The sequence below is a fragment of the Castor canadensis genome, chromosome X, assembly GCF_047511655.1.
Source record: "Castor canadensis chromosome X, mCasCan1.hap1v2, whole genome shotgun sequence".
In the NCBI taxonomy this organism is placed as follows: Eukaryota; Metazoa; Chordata; class Mammalia; order Rodentia; family Castoridae; genus Castor; species Castor canadensis.
The window spans coordinates 90,670,515-90,694,431 of NC_133405.1; the positions used below are offsets into that span (position 1 = coordinate 90,670,515).

Consider the following 23,917-nt stretch of genomic DNA (forward strand, 5'->3'; position numbering starts at 1 on the left):
GTTTGTTTTTGGTAGAATCGAATTAATTAGAGCATGACCTGTTTGGAGCTAACAACCCTGCAGCCCCTTTGGTAGCTGGGATGAGGGACAGATAGTATCAAAAAAGGACGAGTTGAGCTATGAGGCTGTGGGGACTGGCTGGAAGCTGCTGGCAGTGTGGCACTGGCCGAGGCCCTGACAGGTTCAGACAGGTACAGTGGCATCAATAATACTCTTGGAGCATTAATACTCTGAAAGGGCAGGCATTTAGGGTCCACAGGGCATGAAGACAATTGAGTTGTGGAGGGCACAGGGGCTGTGCAGTGGGACTGGGTAAGGCCAGGCTCCAGGTTTGGCAGGCACTTTGGGGAGTGCTGGGGTTGGGTAGATTGGCCCTGACAGCCCAGAAGGCTTTGGTAGTGGCAGGCACAGTCTCTGGGCTGGGTCTGCATTAAATAGAAGCAGCTTCCCTAGTGCTCATCTCAAAGCTCTGAAGGCAGGAACTTGTACTGCTGCTGCAGGATCTGGGCTAGTTTCTTAAGCACCTCCTCCAATTCCCGTTCCTTCCTAGACATCTCTTCCTGTAAGAGATGCAATTATCTGGGAAGTGCCCCTGACCATCTTGTCCTTCACTACCACTGTCTCATTCTCCTGGTCTTCAAAGGCTGTAGCCTTCTGGGCTGCCCTCACCAGGTTCCGCGAGGCTCTTTTTACTGCATTTCCAGCAGCCTGAAGCCCTTTCATTGCCTCAGAGTCCTGGTCAGCCTTGACCTTACAGGCCACAGGGAGTTGGGCTGTGGAGTTAGCTCCTTGCTTGGCTGAGGAGATGAGCTTCTTCTGGCTGGTGTGGCCTTGGACAGCTGCATTGGCTGCCTCACACAGATTGTTGGTAGCTGCAGCCACCAGAAATAAGGCCCTGGGACCACTGTCCATCATCCAATGCATTGGCTGGAATGGTACCCACCTTCTCTTGTGCCAACAGTTTCCACCTTCTCTTGTGCCACCAGTTCATTCCCTCTGGGCAGCTGAGGCAGCCTTTACCAGTGCAATGGACTTTGCAGCTTCCAGAATCTGTTCCTCAAAGTTCAAGAACTCATCTGCCTCCTTGGGTTTAGCTCAGGGCTTCAGCTGCTCTGGGTTTTTGGCTGCAGCCTCAATGTCAGCCACAGCTCCCAGGAGCTCATTTCTCTGCAATGACTGTGGGGTCCTCCGGATCTACCCAGTCTGTTCCCTTCATAGCTTCAGCAGCCTGGATGAGCTCAGTGACTGAGCCAGTCACCAGCTTTGAGTTTCCTGTTAATTGTTGCTTCAGTTCTGGGTGTGGCTTCTGCAGAGTCAGTAGCGCATGGTCCAGCAGTTCCTGGTAGCCACTGGCACATTCTCGGCCATAGTGCAGGGTTCAAGGCTGTACATCACAGGCCACTTCTGGGTGGTAAGCTGCTTTCTTGCAAGCCTGCATCATATCTGTGATAGCACTGTGGCTCAGATTGGCTGTGGCAATACCATCTTCCTGGTGACAGGAATTGCCAGCAGCAACAGCTTTGGATGTTGCCATGGTGGCACTTTTGGTCATTTGGATGAAATCTTCTGGGGTAGAGGTCTTGGCAGGTGACTCTGGGGAACAGAAAACCACCCATTTCTTGCCACATGTGTTCCGTAGTTGCCTCCAGGGCCCGTGTGCCTTTGGTGGCCTCATCTTCCACAGCCTTTGTTGTCTTGAGCAATGATGTCACATTGGTCACATTGCAGAGTTCTTGAGCTGCCACACTGGAGGGTCATTCCCAACTTTGCCAGCTGCAACGTTCATCGCAATGAAGAGGTCACCCAGGGCATCACCACCTAGGTCTCAGGGTCCTCAACTCCCAGTCTGGCTGCACCAAGCTTGACCACGTTGACAAGTGGGTACTGGTGGTCACAGAAGATTGGACAGCCTATGTCAACTTCTCCTGGCTCCCAGCTGCATTCAGCACCAGGACCTTCGTGTCCTCCACCGGCACTTTTGCAGTCTTCAGAATGCCCTCCCAGTCTGCAAAAGTTTCAGCGCCCTCAATGTTGAGGGTGCCAGCAGTAGCAAACATGATGGTGGTGTCAAGTCAGCGATGATACCAGACACAGCACAGGCTGCTGTGATGCAGGCCTGGGTATCACCATTTCCAGCTTGGAGTGCAGCCTGGACATGGGAGACCTTCTCTGAGACTCTCTGGGCACACTCTATGACCTCCTTCTTGGTCTAGGCATCACTGGGGCTGCACTGCAGAGCACCTGCCTTGGTGACCAGAGCAGCACAGCCATGGCCCAGCTCCTATACTCAGTGCTTGATGTGGGCACCTAAATCTTCATTTTCAGCAGCCACAGCTGCAGGCTTGTTTTCTGAAGCCAATCAGCCATAGTCACTGGTCAACTGGTTGGCGAGAGGGCCCAGATCCTTGGGGCCGGTGTTTGACTTGGCTACCATCTCCTGAGCAGTGACCACAATGGCCTTGGCTCTCCGTGTCATGGTTGTCTGGTAATACAAAAAGGAACCTTCTGGCTCACTCATTGGTCCTTCATCTCACTGGTTGATGGTCTGGGTGAGAATTACTTCAGTTTTTTATTCATCATGGCACAGTATTGTTATCTGCATCTATCCTTTATTATGTCTGTGATGGGTTGTTTTATCATAATAAACTGTCCTCTGTCTCTAACATAATTTTTACTCTTACAACATGTTTTTAAAGTCTATTTTTGTCTTAAAGAATATTAGTAGAGCCACTACGGATCTCTTTCCATTATTGTTTATATAGCATGGGTTTTCCAGCTTTGTTTGTTTGTTTGTTTGTTTCTTCATGTTATTGATGTCTTTGACAGTAAAGTGTGCTTCCTCTATATAGCATATAATTGGATCAGTTAAAAAACCTATTCTACCAATCTTTGCTTTTGATTAGGTTTAAGAAAATTTCATCTCCATTAATAAAGCATACTCGGAGGATTCCAAGATGGCGACTAGAGGGAGGAAGCAGAAAGCGTGCTTCCTAAAGTAAACTCTTGGAGAGATGCTGGAGATACACCTGGCAAGAAAAACCACCAAGAAGAAGCAAAACTCTGATACCTCCACACCCCCAGCCTGTGCATAGCATCCCCCTGCCACATTAAACGGAGAAACCAGGAGGGTTTCTCCTGCCAGATGCCAGTTCCTACACTGCTTGGGAGACCGCAAGGTGAGCAAATAAGTGGCACACGGTACTCCCTGGGACAAAGCAGCATAGCCCCCTGGACAGACTGACCCCTGCCCAGGGAAAAAAGAAAAAAAACTGAATAATAAACAAGCAGTTGAAAAACAAGACACATAACAAAGAGGGTGGGGCACCCTGAGCTCCAGAGAGAAGGGAGAGGCACTCCCTCACGTGAACTACAGATAAACAACCCAGGCAGAGAAGGCAGGAGTGGCGGCCCCCGCCCAGCAACCTTGGAGCAGGGAAAGCTTGTAACAGTGGCTGTCCTGTGGAAAGCTCCACCGGAGGGGGGGAGGTGCACTCCTCCACGTGAACTGTAAATAATCAAGCCAGCCAGAGAAGGCAGGTGTGGCGCCACTTCCCCCGGTATGCTTGGAGAAGAGAAGGCGTCCAACAGTGGCTAAAGTGTGGCATGATCCACCAGAGTGTGGGGGTGGGCACCTCCCCATGCGAACTCTAAATAAAAAAGGACTGCAATTGCAACAGGCTGGTAGGGCTGTACGCTGGAGAAGACAAAAGGAGCATGTGTCCAGGAGAACTCTAAATAAACAAACCCTGCAGGGCTAGGTGAGTGTAAACCTCATTCCTGAGATCTGCAATAAATAAAGCCTGCAGCAGCATCTGGCTGACAGTAGGTGGCAGGTGAGCTGCAGCCTCAGATAGACATTCACAAAGCTGTATCCAGATTCCATTTTTTTTTCATTTGATGAGACTGAAACTGTATTGCATTTGAACTTGGGATTTTTTTTTTCCCTTTGATGAGACAATGTCAGAACTACTACTCAGGTACCAACACCAGGACTGGAAGCTGAAGGACTAACACAAAACCTAGTAAGACTGAGACTTTATTGTATTTGAACATGGGAAAGTTTATTTACTTATTTATTTTTAATGTTTATTTTATTTTTTTTTAATCCTCTCTCTGTCTTTCTAATGCCTGTTTAACTCACTGTTGATTAGTACACTATCTCTCCCTCTTTATTTCCTCGGCTCTGTTTTTATATTTTGTTTTGTTTTGTTTTTCTCCCTTTTTCTTTACCTTCTTTGCTTTCCCTCTCCTCTCACCATTCCATTCTAGTTATCATCATCATAACTATTAGAAGCTAGACAATACTGAATTACACACAGTACAGGGACAGTAACAGTACCAAGGGCAATGATGGGAAGATGGAAGAAAGAGGGAAACCATTTTTCCCCCAATAATAAATGGGTACAGGAAGCAGAGGGAAATGAGGAAAAGAGATGCCCACATCCAGACTCCAACAAAACATAGATAAACTATGACAAAGAACCCAATGAAGCCCACAAGAACACCCTGAAAGAAGAAATCCTGCAATTTTATAGAGATGATACTGGATATGGTCAACCAAAATGTACAAGGGACACTCAAGTAATTCCAAAACAACAAAAATAGAGATTTTATAAAGCACAAGAACAAATAAAAGAAAATATAGAAGCACTGCATAAACACCAAAGTGAAACAAAGTACACGATAAATAAAGAGATAAATGAAATCAGGATGAAAATAGATGAAATTAAAGAGGAAGCAACTCAGGATATGGAAAACCTCAGAAAAAAGAATGAAACAGAAATGTAAAACAAAATGAAAGGCCAGTGCAGCAGACTAGAATAAGCGGAAGAGAGAATCTCAGAACTCAAAGATGAAATGGTAATTAAAGAAACAAATGAAGAACTATTAGTTAAACAACTCAAGACCTATGAAAAGAAAATGCAAGAACTTACTGACTCCATCAAAAGACCAAACCTGAGAATCATGGGCATTGAAGAGGAGAAGAGGTGCAAGCAAAAGGAATGTGTAATATATTCAACAAAATAATAACAGACAATTTCCCAAATCTAGAGAAATCTATGCCCATACAGGTGCAAGAGGCCTCCAGAAAACCAAAAAGACCTGACCAAAATAGAACTACCCCAAGGCATATTATCATTAAAAAACAAGTACAGAGACTTGAGAAAGAATATTGAAGGCTGTAGGAGAGAAAAACCAAATAACATACAAAGGTAAACCCATCAAAATCACAGCAGACTACTCAACAGAAACATTAAGCACAAGAAGAGCTTAGGGTGAAGTCTTCCAGGCACTGAATGAAAATAACTTCAACCCTAGAATACTCTACCAGCAAAACTATCATTCAAAACAGATGGAGCAATAGAGGTCTTCCATGATAAGCAGAAACTAAAACAATATATGACCACAAAGCCACCACTGCAAAAGATTCTTCAAGGGATTTTGCACACAGAAAGTAAAATCCAACATAACCATGAAAGGGCAGGTAGTACCAAACTGCAGGAAAAGAAAAAGCAAGAAAGTAGACAGTAACATCGATTTAGCTACCCACACAATCAAACCCTCAAACAACGAAGACAACTAAATGACAGGAATCACCACATACCTACCAGTACTAACACTTAATGCTAACGGACTCAACTCCCCCATCAAAAGGCACCATCTGACAAACTGGATTAAAAAGGAAGATGCAACAATTTGTTGCTTACAGGAGACTCATCTCATTGATTGAAATAAGCACAGGCTTAGGATGAAAGGTTGGAAGAAGATTTACCAAGCCAGTGGCCCCCGAAAACAGGCAGGAGTAGCACTACTTATCTCAGACAAAGGAGACTTCAAACCTACATCCATCAAATGAGATAAAGAAGGACATTCCGTACTAATAAAAGGGGAAATAGACCAAAAGGAAATAACAATTATCAACCTATATGCACCCAATGTCAACGCACCCAATTTCATCAAACATACCCTGAAGGACCTAAAAGCATATATTAACTCCAACATAGTGGCCGAGGGAGACTTTAACACCCCACTATCATCAATAGATGGTCATCCAAACAAAAAATCAATAAAGAGATCCTAGAACTAAAACATACCATAGATCAAATGGACCTAGTTGATGTCTACAGAACATTTCATCCAACTTCTGCACAATATACATTTTTCTCAGCAGCCCACAGAACCTTCTCCAAAATAGATCATATCCTAGGGTGCAAAGCAAGCCTCAGCAAATATAAGAAAATAGAAATTATACCATGCATTCTATCTGATCACAATGCATTAAAACTAGAACTCAACAACAAAAATAAAGACAAAAAAACATGCAAACAGCTAAACTGAACAACTCATTGCTTAACGAACAATGGGTCATTGATGAAAAAAAGAGGAAATTAAGAGGTTCCTGGAAGTCAATGAAAATGAAAACACAACCTACCAGAACCTATGAGACACAGCAAAGGCAGTCCAAGAGGAAAGTTTAGAGCCATGAGTGCATATACTAAAAAGACTGAAAGAGCTCAAATCAATGACCTAATGATACATCTCAAACTCCTAGAAAAATAAGAACAAGGAAATCCCAAAACAAGTAGAAGGAGAGAAATAATAGAAATAAGAGCTGAAATCAATGAAATAGAAGCAAAAAAAACCGTACAAAGAATTTTTTTTGTTTTTTTTTTCTTTTATTATTCATATGTGCATACAAGGCTTGGGTCATGTCTCCCCCCTGCCCCCACCTCCTCCCTTACCACCCACTCTGCCCTCTCCATCTCCCCCCCACCTCCTCAATAACCAGCAGAAACTATTTTGCCCTTATTTCTAATTTTGTTGTAGAAAGAGTATCAGCAATAATAGGAAGGAACAAGGGTTTTTGCTGGTTGAGATAAGGAAAGCTATACGGGGCATTGACCCACATTGATTTCCTGTGCGTGGGTGTTACTTTCTAGGTTAATTCTTTTTGATCTAACCTTTTCTCTAGTTCTTGGTCCCCTTTTCCTATTGGCCTCAGTTGCTTTTAAGGTATCTGCTTTGGTTTCTCTGCGTTAAGGGCAACAAATGCTAGCTAGTTTTTTAGGTGTCTTACCTATCCTCACCCCTCCCTTGTGTGCTCTCGCTTTTATCATGTGCTCAAAGTCCAATCCCATTGTTGTGTTTGCCCTTGATCTAATGTTCACATATGAGGGAGAACATATGATTTTTGGTCTTTTGGGCCAGGCTAACCTCACTCAGAATGAAGTTCTCCACTTCCATCCATTTACCGGCAAATGATAACATTTCGTTCTTCTTCATGGCTGCATAAAATTCCATTGTGTATAGATACCACATTTTCTTAATCCATTCGTCAGTGGTGGGGCATCTTGGCTGTTTCCATAACTTGGCTATTGTGAATAGTGCTGCAATAAACATGGATGTGCAGGTGCCTCTGGAGTAACCTGTGTCACAGTCTTTTGGGTATATCCCCAAGAGTGGTATTGCTGGATCAAATGGTAGATCAATGTCTAGCTTTTTAAGTAGCCTCCAAATTTTTTTTCAGAGTGGTTGTACTAGTTTACATTTCCACCAACAGTGTAAGAGGGTTCCTTTTTCCCCGCATCCTCGCCAACACCTGTTGGTGGTGGTGTTGCTGATGATGGCTATTCTTACAGGGGTGAGGTGGAATCTTAGCGTGGTTTTAATTTGCATTTCCTTTATTGCTAGAGATGGTGAGCATTTTTTCATGCGTTTTCTGGCCATTTGAATTTCTTCTTTTGAGAAAGTTCTGTTTAGTTCACTTGCCCATTTCTTCATTGGTTCATTAATTTCGGGAGAATTTAATTTGTTAAGTTCCCTATATATTCTGGTTATCAGTCCTTTGTCTGATGTGTAGCTGGCAAATATTTTCTCCCACTCTGTGGGTGTTCTCTTCAGTTTGGAGACCATTTCTTTTGTTGAGCAGAAGCTTTTTAGTTTTTTGAAGTCCCATTTATCTATGATATCCCTTAGTTGGTGTGCTGCTGGGTTTCCATTGAGAGAGTTCTTGCCTAAACCTATTAATTCCAGACTATTTCCTACTCTTTCCTGTATCAACTTTAGAGTTTGGGGTCTGATATTAAGATCCTTCATCCATTTTGAGTTAATATTGGTACAGGGTGATATACATGGATCTAGTTTCAGTTTTTTGCAGACTGCTAACCAGTTTTCCCAGCAGTTTTTGTTGAAGAGGCTGTCTTTTCTCCATCTTATATTTTTAGCTCCTTTGTCAAAGACAAGTTGGTTATAGTTGTGTGGCTTCATATCTTGGCCCTCTATTCTGTTCCACTGCTCTTCATGTCTGTTTTTGTTCAGGTACCATGCTGTTTTTATTGTTATTGCTTTGTAATATAGTTTGAAGTCGGGTATTGTGATACTTCCAGCATTGTTCTTTTGACTGAGTATTGCCTTGGCTACTCGTGGCCTCTTGTGTTTCCAAATAAGTTTAAAGGTAGATTTTTCAATCTCTTTAATGAATGTCATTGGAATTTTGATGGGAATTGCATTAAACATGTAGATTACGTTTGGGAGTATAGACATTTTTACTATGCTGATTCTACCAATCCATGAGTATGGGAGATCTCTCCACTTTCTATAGTCTTCCTCAATCTCTTTCTTCAGAAGTTTATAGTTTTCCTTGTAGAGGTCGTTCACATCCTTTGTTAGGTTTACACCTAGGTATTTGATTTTTTTAAAGGCTATTGTAAATGGAATTGTTTTCATATATGCTTTCTCAGTTTGTTCACTATTAGTGTATAGAAATGCTAATGATTTTTCTATGTTGATTTTATATCCTGCTACCTTGCTATAGCTATTGATGGTGTCTAGGAGCTTCTGAGTAGAGTTTTTTGGGTCTTTAAGGTATAGGATCATATCATCTTCAAATAGGGATATTTTGCCAGTTTCTTTACCTATTTGTATTCTTTTGTTCCTTCTTCTTGCCTAATTGCTCTGGCTAGGAATTCCAGTACTATGTTAAATAGGAGTGGAGATAGTGGGCATCCTGTCTAGTTCCTGTTTTTAGTGTGAATGTTTTCAGTTTTTCTCCATTAAGTATAATGCTGGCTATAGGTTTATCATATATAGCTTTCATAATGTTGAGGTACTTTCCTTCTATTCCTAGTTTTCTTAGGGCTTTTATAAGGAAATGGTGTTGGATCTTGTCAAAGGATTTTTCTGCATCTATTGAGATGATCAAGTGGTTTTTGTCTTTGCTCTGTTAATGTGGTTTTTTATTTTTATTGGTTTTCATACGTTGAACCACCCCTGCATTCCTGGGACGAAACCTACTTGGTCGTGGTGAATGATCTTTTTGATGTGTTGTTGAGTTCGGTTTGCCATCATTTTATTAAGGATTTTTGTATCAATGTTCATTAAGGAGATTGACGTATAGTTCTCCTTTTTGGAGGTGTCTTTGCCTGGTTTTGGGATAAGTGTAATGCTGTCTTCATAAAATGTGTTAGGTGGATTTCCTTCCCTTTCTATTTCATGGAACATTTTAAGGAGGGTTGCCATTAGTTCTTCTTTAAAGGTCTGATAGAATTCAGCAGAGAATCCATCAGGTCCTGGACTTTTCTTTTTGGGGAGACTCTTGATTGCTGCTTCAATTTCATTTTGTGTTATAGATCTATTCCAGTGATTAATATCCTCTTGGTTCAGTTTTGGATGATCATATGTATCTAGAAATTTGTCCATTTCTTTAAGATTTTTGAATTTATTTGAATATAGGTTCTCGAAGTAGTCTCTGATGATTTCCTGGACTTCCGTGGTGTTTGTTGTGATCTCCCCTTTTGCATTCTTGATTCCACTAATTTGGGTTTTTTCTCTCCTCATTTTAGTCAGGTTTGCCAGGGATCTGTCCATCTTGTTTATTTTTTCAAAGAACCAACTTTTTGTTTCATTAATTCTTTGTATGGTTTTTATATTTTCTATTTCATTGATTTCAGATCTTATTTTAATATTTCTCTCCTTCTATTTGTTTTGGGATTTGCTTGTTCTTGTTTTTCTAGGAGTTTGAGATGTATCATTAGGTCATTGACTTGTGATCTTTCAGTCTTTTTAATATGTGCACTCATGGCTACAAATTTTCCTCTCTGAACTGCCTTTTGTGTCCCATAGGTTCCAGTAGATTGTGTTTTCATTTTCATTGACTGCCAGGAACTTTTTAATTTCCTCTTTTATTTCATCAATGACCCATTGTTCATTAAGTAATGAGTTATTCAGTTTCTAGCTGTTTGCATGTTTTTTGTCTTTATTTTGTTGTTGAGTTCTAGTTTTATTGCATAGTGATCAGATAGAATGCATGGTATAATTTCTATTTTCTTATATTTACTGAGGCTTGCTTTGTGCCTGAGGATATGATCTATTTTAGAGAAGGTTCTGTGGGCTGCTGAGTAGAATGTATATTGTGTAGAAGTTGGATGAAATGTTCTGTAGACATCAACTAGGTCCGTTTCATCTATGGTATATTTTAGATCTAGGATTTCTTTATTGATTTTTTGTTTGGATGACCTATCTATTGATGATAATGGGGTGTTAAAGTCTCCCACCACCACTGTGCTGGAGTTGATATATGCTTTTAGGTCCTTCAGGGTATGTTTGATGAAATTGGGATGAAATTGACATTGGGTGCATTTAGGTTTATGATTGTTATTTCCTTTTGGTCTATTTCCCCTTTTATTAGTATGGAATGTCCTTCTTTATCTCGTTTGATCAATGTAGGTTTGAAATCTACTTTGTCAGAGATAAGTATTGCTACTCCTGTCTGTTTTCAGGGGCCATTGGCTTGGGAAATCTTCTCGCCTTTCATCCTAAACCCATGCTTATTTCTGTTGGTGAGATGAGTCTTCTGTAAGGAAAAATTTGTTGGATCTTCCTTTTTAATCCAGTTCACCAAATGGTGCCTTTTGATGGGGTGTTAAGTCCATTAACATTAAGTGTTAGTACTGATAGTTATGTGGTGATTCCTGTCATTTAGTTGTCTTAGTTGTTTGAAGGTTTGACTGTGTGTACCTAAGTTGAGGTTACTCTCTACTTTCTTATTTTTTTCTTTTCCTGTAGTTTGGTGCTGCCTGCCCTTTCATGGTTACGTTGGGTTTCACTTTCTGTGTGCAGAATCCCTTGAAGAATCTTTTGTAGTGGTGGCTTTGTGGTCACATATTGTTTTAGTTTCTGCTTATCATGGAAGACTTTTATTGCCCCATTTATTTTGAATGATAATTTTGCTGGTAGAGTATTCTAGGGTTGAAGTTATTTTCATTCAGTGCCCAGAAGGTCTCACCCCAAGCTCTTCTTGCTTTTAATGTCTCTGTTGAGAAGTCTGCTGTGATTTTGATGGGTTTGCCTTTGTATGTTATTTGTTTTTTCTCTCTTACAGTCTTCAGTATTCTTTCTCAGGTCTCTGTATTTGTTGTTTTAATGATAATACGCCGTGGGGTAGATCTATTTTGGTCTGGTCTGTTTGGTGTTCTGGAGGCCTCTTGCATCTGTATGGGAATAGATTTCTCTAGATTTGGGAAATTTTCTGTTATTTTGTTGAATATATTACGCATTCCCTTTGCTTGCACCTCTTCTCCTTCTTCAATGCCCATGATTCTCAAGTTTGGTCTTTTGATGGAGTCAGTGAGTTCTTGCGTTTTCTTTTCACAGGTCTTGAGTTGTTTAACTAATAGTTCTTAGGTTTTTCCTTTAATTGCCATTTCATCTTTGAGTTCTGAGATTCTGTCTTCTGTTTGTTCTTTTCTGCTGGATTGGCCTTCCATTTTGTTTTGTAATTCTGTTTCATTCTTCTTTCTGAGGTTTTCCATATCCTGAGTCCCTTCTTTAATGTTGTCTATTTTCATCCTGAGTTCATTGATCTCTTTATTAATCATGTTCTTTGATTCACTTTGGTGTTTATTCAGTGCTTCTATGCTTTCTTTTATTTCTTCTTGTGCTTTTTCAAATTCTCTCTTTTTGTTGTCTAGGAATTTCTTGAGTGTCTCCTGTACATTTTGGTTGGCCATATCCAGTATCATCTCTATAAAGTTCTCATTGATTACCTGTAGCATTTCTTCTTTTAGATTATTCTTGTGAGCTTCACTGGGTTCTTTAGCATAGTTTATCTTCATTTTATTAGTCTGGATCTGAGTATCTGTTTTCTTCATTTCCCTCTGGTTCCTGTACTAATTTTTTGCTGTGGGGAAACTGGTTTCCCTGTTTTTGCTGTCTTCCCGTCATTGCCCTTGGTGTTGTTATTGTCCCTGTACTGTGTGCAATTAACCGACAAACAGAAGTTTCAAAGATATAAACAGGGAGAGATAGTGTACTAATCAACAGTAAGCTGAACAGGCATTAGAGACAGAGAGGGGATTGAAAAAAAAATCTCCAAGTTCAAATACAATAAAGTTTCAGTCTTAATAATTTTTGTGTTAGTCCCTCAGCCTCCAATCCTGGAGATGGTGTCTCAGAAGTAATTCTGTCATTGTCTCATCAAAGGGGAAAAAAACCAAAACAAAACAAAAACACCATAAAGTGTCCCATGTTCAAATGCAATACAGTTTCAGGAAGTTTTTCAGCATGCAGGTGTAGTTCAGTTGTTGTCTCATCAAAAGGGAGAGAAAAAAGAGTCTCGAGACAGTTCTGTGAATGGCTATCTGAGGCTGTGGCTCACCTGCCCACTGCTGTCAGCCTGCTGTTGCTGGAGGCTTTATTTATTCAGATCTCAGGAGTGAGCTTAACACTCACCTAGCCCCTCAGGCTTTGTTTACTTAGAGTTTGCCTTGGCACGACCACCACTGCTACAAGCTTTCCCCTTTGCAAGCACACTGGGGGAGGTGACACTGCACCAGCTTTCTCAGGCCTGCATGTTTATTTACAGTTCAGATGGGAAGTGGGCCTTTCCCCCTCTCCTGTGGAGTTTTCCTCCCACCACCATGTTTACAAGCCTTCCCGCACCTGGTTGCTGGGCGTGTGCTGCTGCTCCTGCCTTCTCTGGCTGGCTTGTTTATTTACAGTCCCGTGAGGGATTGCCCTTCCCCCTCTCTCTTTGAAGCTCAGGGTGCACAGCCATCTTTGTTACATGTCTTTTTTGTTGTTACTGCTTATTATTCAGTTTTTTTTCTTTTTTCCCTGGGTTGGGGTCAGTCTGTCCAGGGGGCTATACTGATCTGGCCCAGGGTTGTCTGTGGGAGAACTGCATGCCACTTAGCTCACCTTGTGCTCTGCGTCTTCCCAAATGGTCTGGGTGCTGGCATCTGGTGGCAGTGCGAGAGCCCTCCTGGTTACTCCATTTAAAGTGAAGTGGGAATGCTACCTGTGGGCATCCTCACTCCGGTTGTAGTAGCCAAGTGGTGTCCGCAGTTTAATTTGAAAACTTTCAACCTCAAGACGATCCTTGGGTTCTCCCCACTATGCTTTTTCTCTTCTTTTTCCTTGACCATCTCTGTTCCTTTTTAGTACTTAATTATTAATACCTCTAGTAAACTCCTAGCGTATGCTGTAATTTTTCTAGTTCTTTTGCTTTATGACTAATAAGGGGGGGTGTAGTTGATGCTCCCAATTCTTTTCAACTGCATTTAAATATCTGATGTATTTCTGAGTTGTTTGTGCCTCTGCTGCCTGCTTTGTCTCCTTTAAGCAATAGTAGAGATTGTTACAAGTTAAGAATCTCCCCTAAGAAGATTCCAAAACTAAATAAAATAAGTAAATAAACAGAACTTAAATACATAAATAAATCCAGACATCCTTCCCAACAGATGTGCAAATTTCAATGTAGAAACACAAGATATGTGAAAACCCAAGGCAAAATGACTCCTCCAAATGCTCAAACTTTTTAAAAGCTGAATCAAGAGGTATTGAAAGGACTGAAATTCCAGATAAGGAGTTCAAAAGTCTACTTTTAAAGTGAGCAGTGACATCAAAGAGGATTAAAACAGCTGAGTGAAGTCAGAAACTCAACTCAAAACCTGGACAAGAAATTCTCAGCAATCTGGATGAGAAATTGAGCAAAGAAAATTGTGATTAGCATTAAAAAACAGAAATGTTAGAAATGAAAAACTCAATAAACCAAATGTAAAACACAGTGGAAATCATCAACCATACTTTAACAAAATGAAAGAATACCATGGACTGAAGTCAAAGTCAAGGGAATACTACATTCAGACAATAATAAAGAGAAAATAAACAAGCATGAATACAAGTTTCTAGGACATGATAAAAAAGATCAAACCTAAGAACCCATGGGGTAGAGGAAGGAGCTGAGATACAAACTAAAGGCATAGGAAACATTTTTGACAAAATGATAGCAGATAAATTCACAAATCTAGGGAAACATATGGTCATGTGAATATATAAGGCATTTAGAAACTTCAAATAGACTTTTTAAATTATAATTTTTATTAGGATATATTCATTATACAGGAGTTGATTCCCAGTGACAATTCTGGCTAGGTTCATATTGTACATTGGTTAGATCACCCCATCCTCTCTCCTACTTACCCCACTCCCTGCCCCCACTTAAAGCAATTGCAAGAGGTTTCTTTGTTCTATTTAATATAAGTATATGATGTCCATCAACCCTATACCCTCACTTTAATCTCCTTCATTGACTGTTCCCCCTCCCACTAGTACCCCCACACTGTACCTATTTTACAGTCCTGTCTTTCATTATTAATATCTAAGTCAATGTTTAAAGGCCTATGAGTATATGCATGTATTGTACTTTGATTAAATTAACCCTATTACTCTTTCTTACCCCATTCCAGACCATCCCTCTTCCCTCTATTCTTTTTTTACAGTGCATTTCATTATGCTATTTTAATACACAGATGTAATATTCTTCAATATTATTCACCCCATTACCCTCCCCTTTCCTTCTCCTCCTTACTCCTTATTACCCTACAACGCGTTTCACATTTCATTGAATACATTTCTGTCATATACCTGTATCTTTCTATATCTATTTATCTATCTATCTATCGATCAATTAGGTTCTACATTCCCATTATGAGAGTAACATGTGATAACTGTGTTTCTGAACCTGGCTTATTTTGATTAACACGTGACCTCCAGTTCCATCAATTTTTTCCTACAAATGACATAATATCATCCTTCCTTATGCCTCAATAATACTTGACCTATACATAACATATTTTCTTTATCCATTCATCTGTTGATGGGCACTTAGGCTGTTTCCATAGCTTGGTTGTTGTGAATAATTATGAAATAAACATGTGTGTCAGAGGCTGTATTGTATCCTGACATGCATTCCTTTGGATATATACCCCAGAGTGGTATAGCAGGATCATACAATAGTTCTATTTTTAGTTTTTTGATGAACCTCCATACTGATTTCCATAGTGGTTGTCCTAATTAGCATTCCTACCCCACTGTAAAGGGTTCTTTTTCCCAAGAATCCTCAGCAGCAATTGTTTTTTGTTTTCATGATGATAGCTAGTCTTACTGGGGAGGGATAGAATCTCAGTGTCAATTTGATTTGTAGTCTTTTCATGGCTTGGGATACTGAACATTTCCTCATGTATGTATTAGCCATTTGTACTTCTTCTTTTCAGAACCGACTTCATTTATTTGCCCATTTTAATTGGATTACTAGTAATTTCAGGAATTAGGGTGGTTTTTTTTTTTAGCTCTTTATATATTATGGTTATTAATTCGCTGTCAAATGAATACCTGGATCCTGGATATTCTCCCCTCTGTAGGCTGTCTCTGCATGCTAGTGTTTCCTTTGTTGTGCTTATATTGTACATTGGTTAGATCACCCCCACCATGTCTCCGCCTCAACCCCCTTCCCGCCCCACTTAAAGCAATTGTGAGAGGTTTCCTTGTACCTTTGTACTATTTTAAATAAGTATATGAAGTCCATTAACCATATACTCTCACCTTAATCTCCTTTATATGCACTCCCCTTTCACATGTATCCCCCCACTGTACCCATTTTACAGTCCTGTCTTTTGTTATTAATATTTAAGTATATGTTCAAAGGGGTTTCTCACTGTATCCCCACTGTGAGTATATTTTACTTTGGTCAGTTCAATCTCTTCCATTGCTCTCCCTTACCCTTTTACCACCAAACCCCCATTTTTCAATAGCTTTCAGTACCTATCCCTATATCCTCTACCTTCACAGATGTTATGCTTTACGAAATTGTTGGTGTTCTATCATTCTCTTTTCCTTTCCCTCCTTCATGAGTTCCATAGAGTAGTTCCACTATTACACACATGTTCTACATATGCGTTTGTATATGATCATGTTTGGTTTTGTGTATATGTTTACTTTCGGCTCTATCTTCCATGGATGAGAGAAAACATGTGGTCTTTGCCTTTCTGAGCCTGCCTTACTTCACTTAATATGAGGTCCTCCAATTGCAACCATTTATCTTCAAACCACATGTCATTATTCCTTATGGCTAAGTAAAACTCTATTTTGTATATATACCACAATTTCTTTTTTTATTCATTTATTTATATGTGCATACATTGTTTGGGCCATTTCTAACGCCTGCCCCACACCTCTTCCCAATCCACCCACCCTCCCTCACTTCCAGGCAGAACCTGTTCTTCCCTTAACTCCAAATTTTTTGAAGAGACGATATAAGCAATAATAAGAAAGACAAAGCGTTTTTGCTAGTTGAGATAAGGACAGCTATACAGAGAGATTCCTAGCATTGCTTCCATGCACAAGTGTGTTACAACCCAAACTGATCCATCTCCACCTGACCTTTTCACTAGTTCCTAATCACCTTCCCATATTGACGGCTGTCGCTTTAAGGTTTCTGTATTATCTTCTTTGCAGTGGGGACATCAAACACTTTCACGTTTTGGGTTGCCTACCTATCCCCATTCCTCCCATATGTGCTCTCCCTTTGGCATGTGACCCAAGTCCAGAAACATTGCTGTATTTGCCCTAGATCTAAAGTCCACATATGAGGAAGAACATACGATTTTGGTCTTCTGGGCCTGGCTAACCTCGCTCAGAATGACGTTCTCCAGTTCCATCCATTTACTTGAGAATGATAAGATTTCATTCTTCTTCATGGCTAAGTAAAACTCCATTGTATATAAGTACAACATTTTCTTAATCCATTCATCAGTTGTGGGGCATCTTGGCTGTTTCCATAACTTGGCTATTGTGAATAGCACTGCAATAAACATGGGTGTGCATGTGCCTCTGCAGTAACCTGTGTCTCATTCTTTTGGGTGTATCCCCAGGAGTGGAATTGCTGGATCATATGGCAGATCTATGTTTAGATTTTTGAGAAGCCTCCATATATTTTTCCAGAGTGGTTGCACAAGCTTGCATTCCCACCAGCACTGTACAAGGGTTCCTTTGTCCCCACATCCTCGCCAACACCTGTTGGTGGTGGTGTTTTTGATGATAGCTATTCTAATGGGGTGAGGTGGAATTTTAGTGTGGTTTTGACTTGCATTTCCTTTATGGTTAGAGCTGGTGAGCATTATTCCATGTGTTTTTTGCCCATTCGAATTTCTTCTTTTGAAAAAGTTCTGTTTAATTCAGCTGCCCATTTCTTTATTGGTTCATTGATTTGGGGAGTGTTCCATTTTTTAAGTTCCCTGCATATGCTGATTATCAGTCCTTTGTCTGACATATAGCTGGCAAATATTTTCTCTCACTCTGTGGGTGGTCTCTTCAGTTTAGAGACCATTATTTTTTGTTGTGCAGAAGCTTTTAAACTTTATGAAGTCCCATTTGTACATCCTTTTTCTTAGTTGCTGAGCTGCTTGGGTTCTACTGTGGAAGTCCTTGCCTACACCTATTACTTCCTTTATTCCCTGCTCTTTCCAGTATTAATGTCAGGGTTTTGCTTCTGATATTAAAGTCCTTGACCCATTTTGAGTTGATCTTGGTATAGGGTGGTAAACATGGATCTAGTTTCAGTTTTCTGCAGATGGATAACCACTTTTCCCAGCAACATTTGTTGAAGAGACTATCTTTTCTCCATCGTATGGTTTTGGCACCTTTGTCAAAACTGAGGTAGGCATAGATGTGTGGATTCATATCCGTGTCCTCTATTCTGTTCCACTGGTCTTCATGTCTGTTTTTGTACCAGTACCATGCTGTTTTTATTGCTATTGCTTTGTAATATAGTTTGAAGTCAGGTGTTGTGGTACCTCCAGAATTGCTCTTTTTGATGAGTATTGCCTTTGATATTCACGGTCTCTTGTGTCTCACAATAAACTTTAGGGTAGATTTTTCAATCTCTGTGATGAATGTCATTGGGATTTTTATGGGAATTGCATTAAACATGTAGATTGCTTTTGGTAGTATAGCCATTTTTACTCTGTTGATTCTACCAATCCATGAGCACAGGAGATCTTCCAACCTTCTGTAGCCTTCCTCGATCTCTTTTTTCAGGATTTGTAGTCCTCCCAGTAGAGGTCATTCACATCCTTTGTTTAGTTTACTCCTAAGTATTTGATTTTTTTTTTTAGTCTATTGGAAATGGAATTATTTTCAAATATTCTTTCTCAGTTTTTTCATTATTGGTGTATAGAAAAGCTAATGAGTTTTGTAAGTTGATTTTGTGTCCTGCAACCTTGCTGTAGCTGTTTATGGTGTCTAGGACTTTTGGGGTAGAGTTTTTTGGGTCTTTAAGTAGGATCATATCATCTGCAAATAGGGATATTTTGACAGTTTCTCTTCCTATTTGTATTCCTTTTATTTCTTCTTCTTGCCTAATTGTTCTGGCTAGGAATTCCAGTACTATGTTGAATAGGAATGGGGATAGTGGACACACTTGTCTCATTTCTGATTTTGAGGGAAAAGGTTTCAGCTTTTCTCCATTAAGTATGATGTTGGCTATAGGTCTGTCATATATAGCCTTTACAATGTTGAGGTACTTTCCTTCTGTTCTTAGTTTTTTTAGCGCTTTTATCAGGAAGTGGTGTTGGATCTTATCAAAGGCTTTTTCTGCATCTACTGTATACCACAATTTCTTGATCCATGCATCAATTTTGTGGCATCTTGGTTGTTTCCATAGCTTGGCTATTGTGAATAGTGCTGCAATGAACATTGATGTACAGATGTCTCTATTGAATCCTGACTTACGTTCCTTTGGGTAGATGCCCAAGAGAGGTTACTGGATCATATGGCAATTCTATCATTGCCTTTTTGAGGAATGTCAATACTGCTTTCCATAATGGCTGTACTAATGTGCATTCCCACCAACAGTGTATAAGGGTTCCTGTTTCACCACATCCTTGCCAGCATTTGTTGTTGTTATTGCCCTTGAATATGGCCATTCTAACTGGAGTGAGATGAAATCATAGTGTAGTTTTGATGTGCATCTCTTTTATAACCAGTGAAGTTGAACATTTCTTCATGTATTTACTGGCCATTTGTACCTCTACCTTTAAGACTTCCCAGTTTAATTCATGTACCCATTTCTTCATTGGGATGTTGATTCTTTGGGAGTTAAGTTTTTTGAGTTCCGTATAGATTCTGGATATTAGTCCTGTATCTGTTGAAGAGCTGGCAAAGATTCTGTCCCATTCTTTGGGCAGTCTCTTTTTAAATTTTTATTGTTGTGCTGTATAGTGGTACCTTGTGGCATTTACAAAGGTTTTTACAATATATCAAATGTATCATACTTGAATTTGCCCCCTCCACCATTCGCCTTTTTCTCCCCTCTCCCCCCACTTGATAAATACTATCAAGAGGTATCTTTTTTCATTTCCATTCATGTGTAGACAGTATTTCCACCATAGTGACCCTCTTACACCCATTCTCCACATCCTCCCCCTTCCCACTGGTATCAACCCTCCCAAGTAGGACCTGGTCTCCCTTCCTGTTTTCAATTTTGCAAACAAAAGAAAAAGGGAATGACATTTTTGCTTGTTTCACATAGTTACACAGGGAATTTCCTTGTGGCACTTCCATGTATATATGTATTATAGCCCAATTTGGTTCATTTCCTCTATTTTTCTTCTTTCTACTTTAGTACTTTTCCGATAGTTGTTTCAACCACTTTAAATAGTCTATATTCATTCTTGTATAAACGTGACATCAACCATATTCACCTTACCTTCCTTCTCATACCCTTCCACTCTTGTGTGTGACCTCCCATTCACATGTCCATTTTCATAATATTGCTGCATTTCTATTATGTCTATTTTGGACATATGAGAGAAAACATGTGACTTTTTGCCTTCTGAGCCTGACTAATTTCAATTAGGATGATGTTCTCCAGTTCCATCCATTTACCTGGAAATGGTAAAGTTTTGTTCTTTGTGGCTGAATAGAATTCCACTGTGTATAAGGACCACATTTTGTTAATCCATTCATCAGTAGTGGAGCATCATGGCTGTTTCCATAGCTTAGGTATTGTGAATAATGCTGCAATAAACATGGGTGTGCAGGTGCCTTTGTTGTAACCTGACTTACATTCCTTCAGGTATATCCCTAACCATGGAATTCCTGGATCATATGGCAGTTCTATTTTTAGTTTTTTGAGGCACCTCCATACTGTTTTCCATAGTGGATTGCTAATTTACATTCTGACCAGCCGTGAATGAGGGTTCCGTTTTCTCCACATCCTCGCCATTCTAACAGGAGTGAGGTGGAATCTTAACATGGATTTAAATTGCATTTCCTTGATGGCCAGGGATGGTGAGGGCATTTCTTCGAGTGGGTTTTAGCCATTTGGGCGTCTTCCTTTAAGAGAGTTCTGTTCAGTTCTTTTGCCCATTTCTTCATTGGGTCATTGAATTTTGGGGAGTTTACTTTTTTGAGCTTCTTGTATATTCTGGTTATCAAACCCTTGTCAGATGAACAGCTGCTAATGACTTCCCCCCATTCTGTGGGCAGCCTCTTCAATGTAGAGACCGTTTCTTTTGTTGGGCAGAACCTTTTTAATTTGTCATAGACCAATTTCTCAATCCATTCCCTTAGTTGCTGAGCCATTTGAATCTTATTGAGGAAGTCATTGCCTATGCCTATTAATTCCAGTGTATTCCCTGCTCTTTCCTGCACTACCTTTAAAGTTTCAGGTCTTATATTAAGGTCCTTAATGCACTTTGAGTTGGTACTTGTACAGGGTGACAAACATGGCTATAGTTTCATGCAGATATCCAGTTTTCCCAACAGCATTGTTAAAGAGGCTGTCTTTTCTCCATGGTATATTTTTGGCACCCTTGTCAAAAATCAGGTGGGCATAGCTGCGTGGATCCGTATCTGGATCTTCTATCCTTCTATCCATGGCTGCTATTCATGTCTGTTTTGTGCCAGTACTCTGCTGTTTTCATTGCTGTGGCTCTGTAGTATAGTGTGAAGACGTGTATTGTGATACCTCCAGCACTGCTCTTTTTGCTCAGTATTGCTTTGGGTATTCGTCATCTTTTGTGCTTCCAAATGAACTTTGGGGGTTGATTTTTCTAGCTCTGTGATGAATGCAATTGGGATTGTGATGGGAATTGTGTTGCACATGTGAATTGCTTTTGGTAATATAGCCATTTTCACTATGTTGATTCTTCCCATCCATGTGCATGGGTGATCTTTCCACCTTCCATAGTCTTCTTCAGTTGCTTTCTTTAATAATTTATAGTTTTTCTTGTAGAGGTCTTTCACATCCTTTGTTAAGTTTATTGCTAGGTATTCTTTCAAGGCTGCGGTAAATGGAAAGATTTGCCTGTATTCTTTCTCAATCTGTTCATTATTGGTGTATAGATATCCTACTGATTTTTGTGGATTGAGTTTCTATCCTGCAACCCTGCTGAAACTGTTTATGGTATAAAGGAGTTTTTGGAGATTTTAGATATAAGGTCATGTCATCTGCAAATAGGGATAGTTTGACTACCGCTTTTCCAATTTGTATTCATTTTATTTCTTCTTCCTATCTTATTGCTCTTGCTAGGAATTCCAAGACTGTTGAATAAGAGTGAAGAGGGTCAACACCCTTGTCTTGTTCTTGACTTTAGGGGGAATGTTTTCTGTTTTTCCCTGTTTGTATGATGTTGGCTATAGACTTGTCCTATATAGCCTTTATTATATTGAGGTACATTCCTTCTGTCCCTAGTTTCATTACAGCTTTATCATGAAAGGAAGTTGAATCTTATCGAGGGCTTTTTCTGCATCTATCGAGATCATTAAGTGGTTTTTGTCTTTGCTTCTGTTAATATGCTGTATTACATTTAATGATTTGCATATGTCAAACCAGCCCTGCATCCCTGGAATGAAACAACTTATTCATGGTGTATGATCTTTTTGATATGCTGTTGAATTCAGTTTGCCAATATTTTATTGAGGATTTTTGCATCTATGTTCATTAAAAAGATTGCCTGTAGTTCTCTTTTATTGTTATTTCCTTGTCCGGCTTAAGGATGAGTGTAATACTGGCTTCATAGAATGTGTTTGGCCATGTTCCCTTTTTATTTCATGGAAATTTTTTAAGGAGTGTTGCTATTAGTTCTTCTTTAAAGGTCTGGTAGAATTCAGCAGTGAATCTGTCAGTTCCTTGACTTTTCTTTTTTTGGAGACTCTTTATTGATGCCTTGATTTCAGCATGTGTTATAGATCTGTTTAGGTGCTTAATATCCTCTTGGTTCAGTTTTGGATGGTCATATGTATCTAGAAATTTATCCATTTCTTCTAGATTTTCCAATTTAATTGAATATAGCTTTTCAATGTCCCTGATGATTTCCTTGGTGTTTGTTGTTATCTCCTCTTTTTCATTAATAATTTTATTAATTTGGGTCTTTTCCCTACTCATTTTAGTCAGATTTGCCAGGGATTGGTCAATCTTGTTTATATTTTTAAAGAACCAGCTTTTTGTTTTGTTAATTCTTTATATATATATATATTATATATACATATTGGTCTCTGTTTCATTGATTTCAGCCCTTGTTTTTATTATTTTTTCTCCTGTCTGTTTTGGGTTTAGCTTCTTGTTTTTCTGGGAGTTTGGGGTGTAGCATTATGTCATTTTTTTGAGATCTCTTTGTGTTTTTAATGTATGACTCGTGGCTATAAACTTTCCCCTTAGGACTGCCTTTGCTGTGTCCCACAGGTTCTGATACGTTGCACTTTCATTCTCATTAAGTTTCAGGAATTTTTTATTTCTTCCCTTATTTTTTCAATGACCCACTCCTCATAAATCAATGTGTTGTTCATCCTCCAGTTGTCTGAGCATTTTCTGCTGTTTCTTTTGTTGCTGAGTTCTAGTTTTATTGCATTGTGGTCAGACAGTATGCAGCAGGTTATTTCAATTTTCTTATATTTGTTAAGTCTTGGTTTGTGTCCTGAAATCTGGTCTATTTTGGAGAACATCCCTTGGAGTGCTGAGAAGAATGTATATTGTGCTGTTGCAGGATGGAATACTCTGTAGACATCTGTTAGGTTCATTAGATCTATGGGGTCATTTGATTCTAGAGTTTCTTTGTTGACTTTTTTGTCTGGCTGTCCTATCTATTGGCGATAGAGGAGTATTGAAGTCTCCCACCACCACTATGTTGGGGTCTATCTCTGTTTTTAAGTCCATTAGTGTATGTTTAATGAAGTTGGATGCACTGACATTGGACACATAAGTTAACAATTGTTATTTCTTCTTGATATATTGCTCCTTTTATTAGTATGAATTGACCGTCTTTGTCTCATCTGACTAATTTAGGTTTGAAGTCTACTTTACCTGATGTAAGTATTGCTACTCCTGCGTGTTTTGGGGAGCCATTGGCTTGGTAAATCTTCTTCTGTCCTTTCACTCTAAGGCAATGTTTGTTTCTATCTGTAAGGTGGGTTTCTTGTAAACAACAGATAGTCAGGTCTTCCTTTTTAATTCAGTTTGCCAATCAGTGTCTTTTGATAGGGGAATTGAATCCAATAACATTCAGTATTAATATTGTGAGGTATGTCATTTTGGGTTTTTTGTTGTTGTTATTGTTGTGTAAGGGTTTGTGTGTGTGTA

General features: G+C 39.6%; 1 pseudogene; it reads right to left on the bottom strand.

The window, feature by feature from the left end:
- Positions 1-449: 449 nt before the first annotated feature.
- The window catches only part of LOC141419475 (talin-1 pseudogene), a 53,578-nt pseudogene continuing 30,110 nt past the window's right edge, over positions 450-23,917 (bottom strand).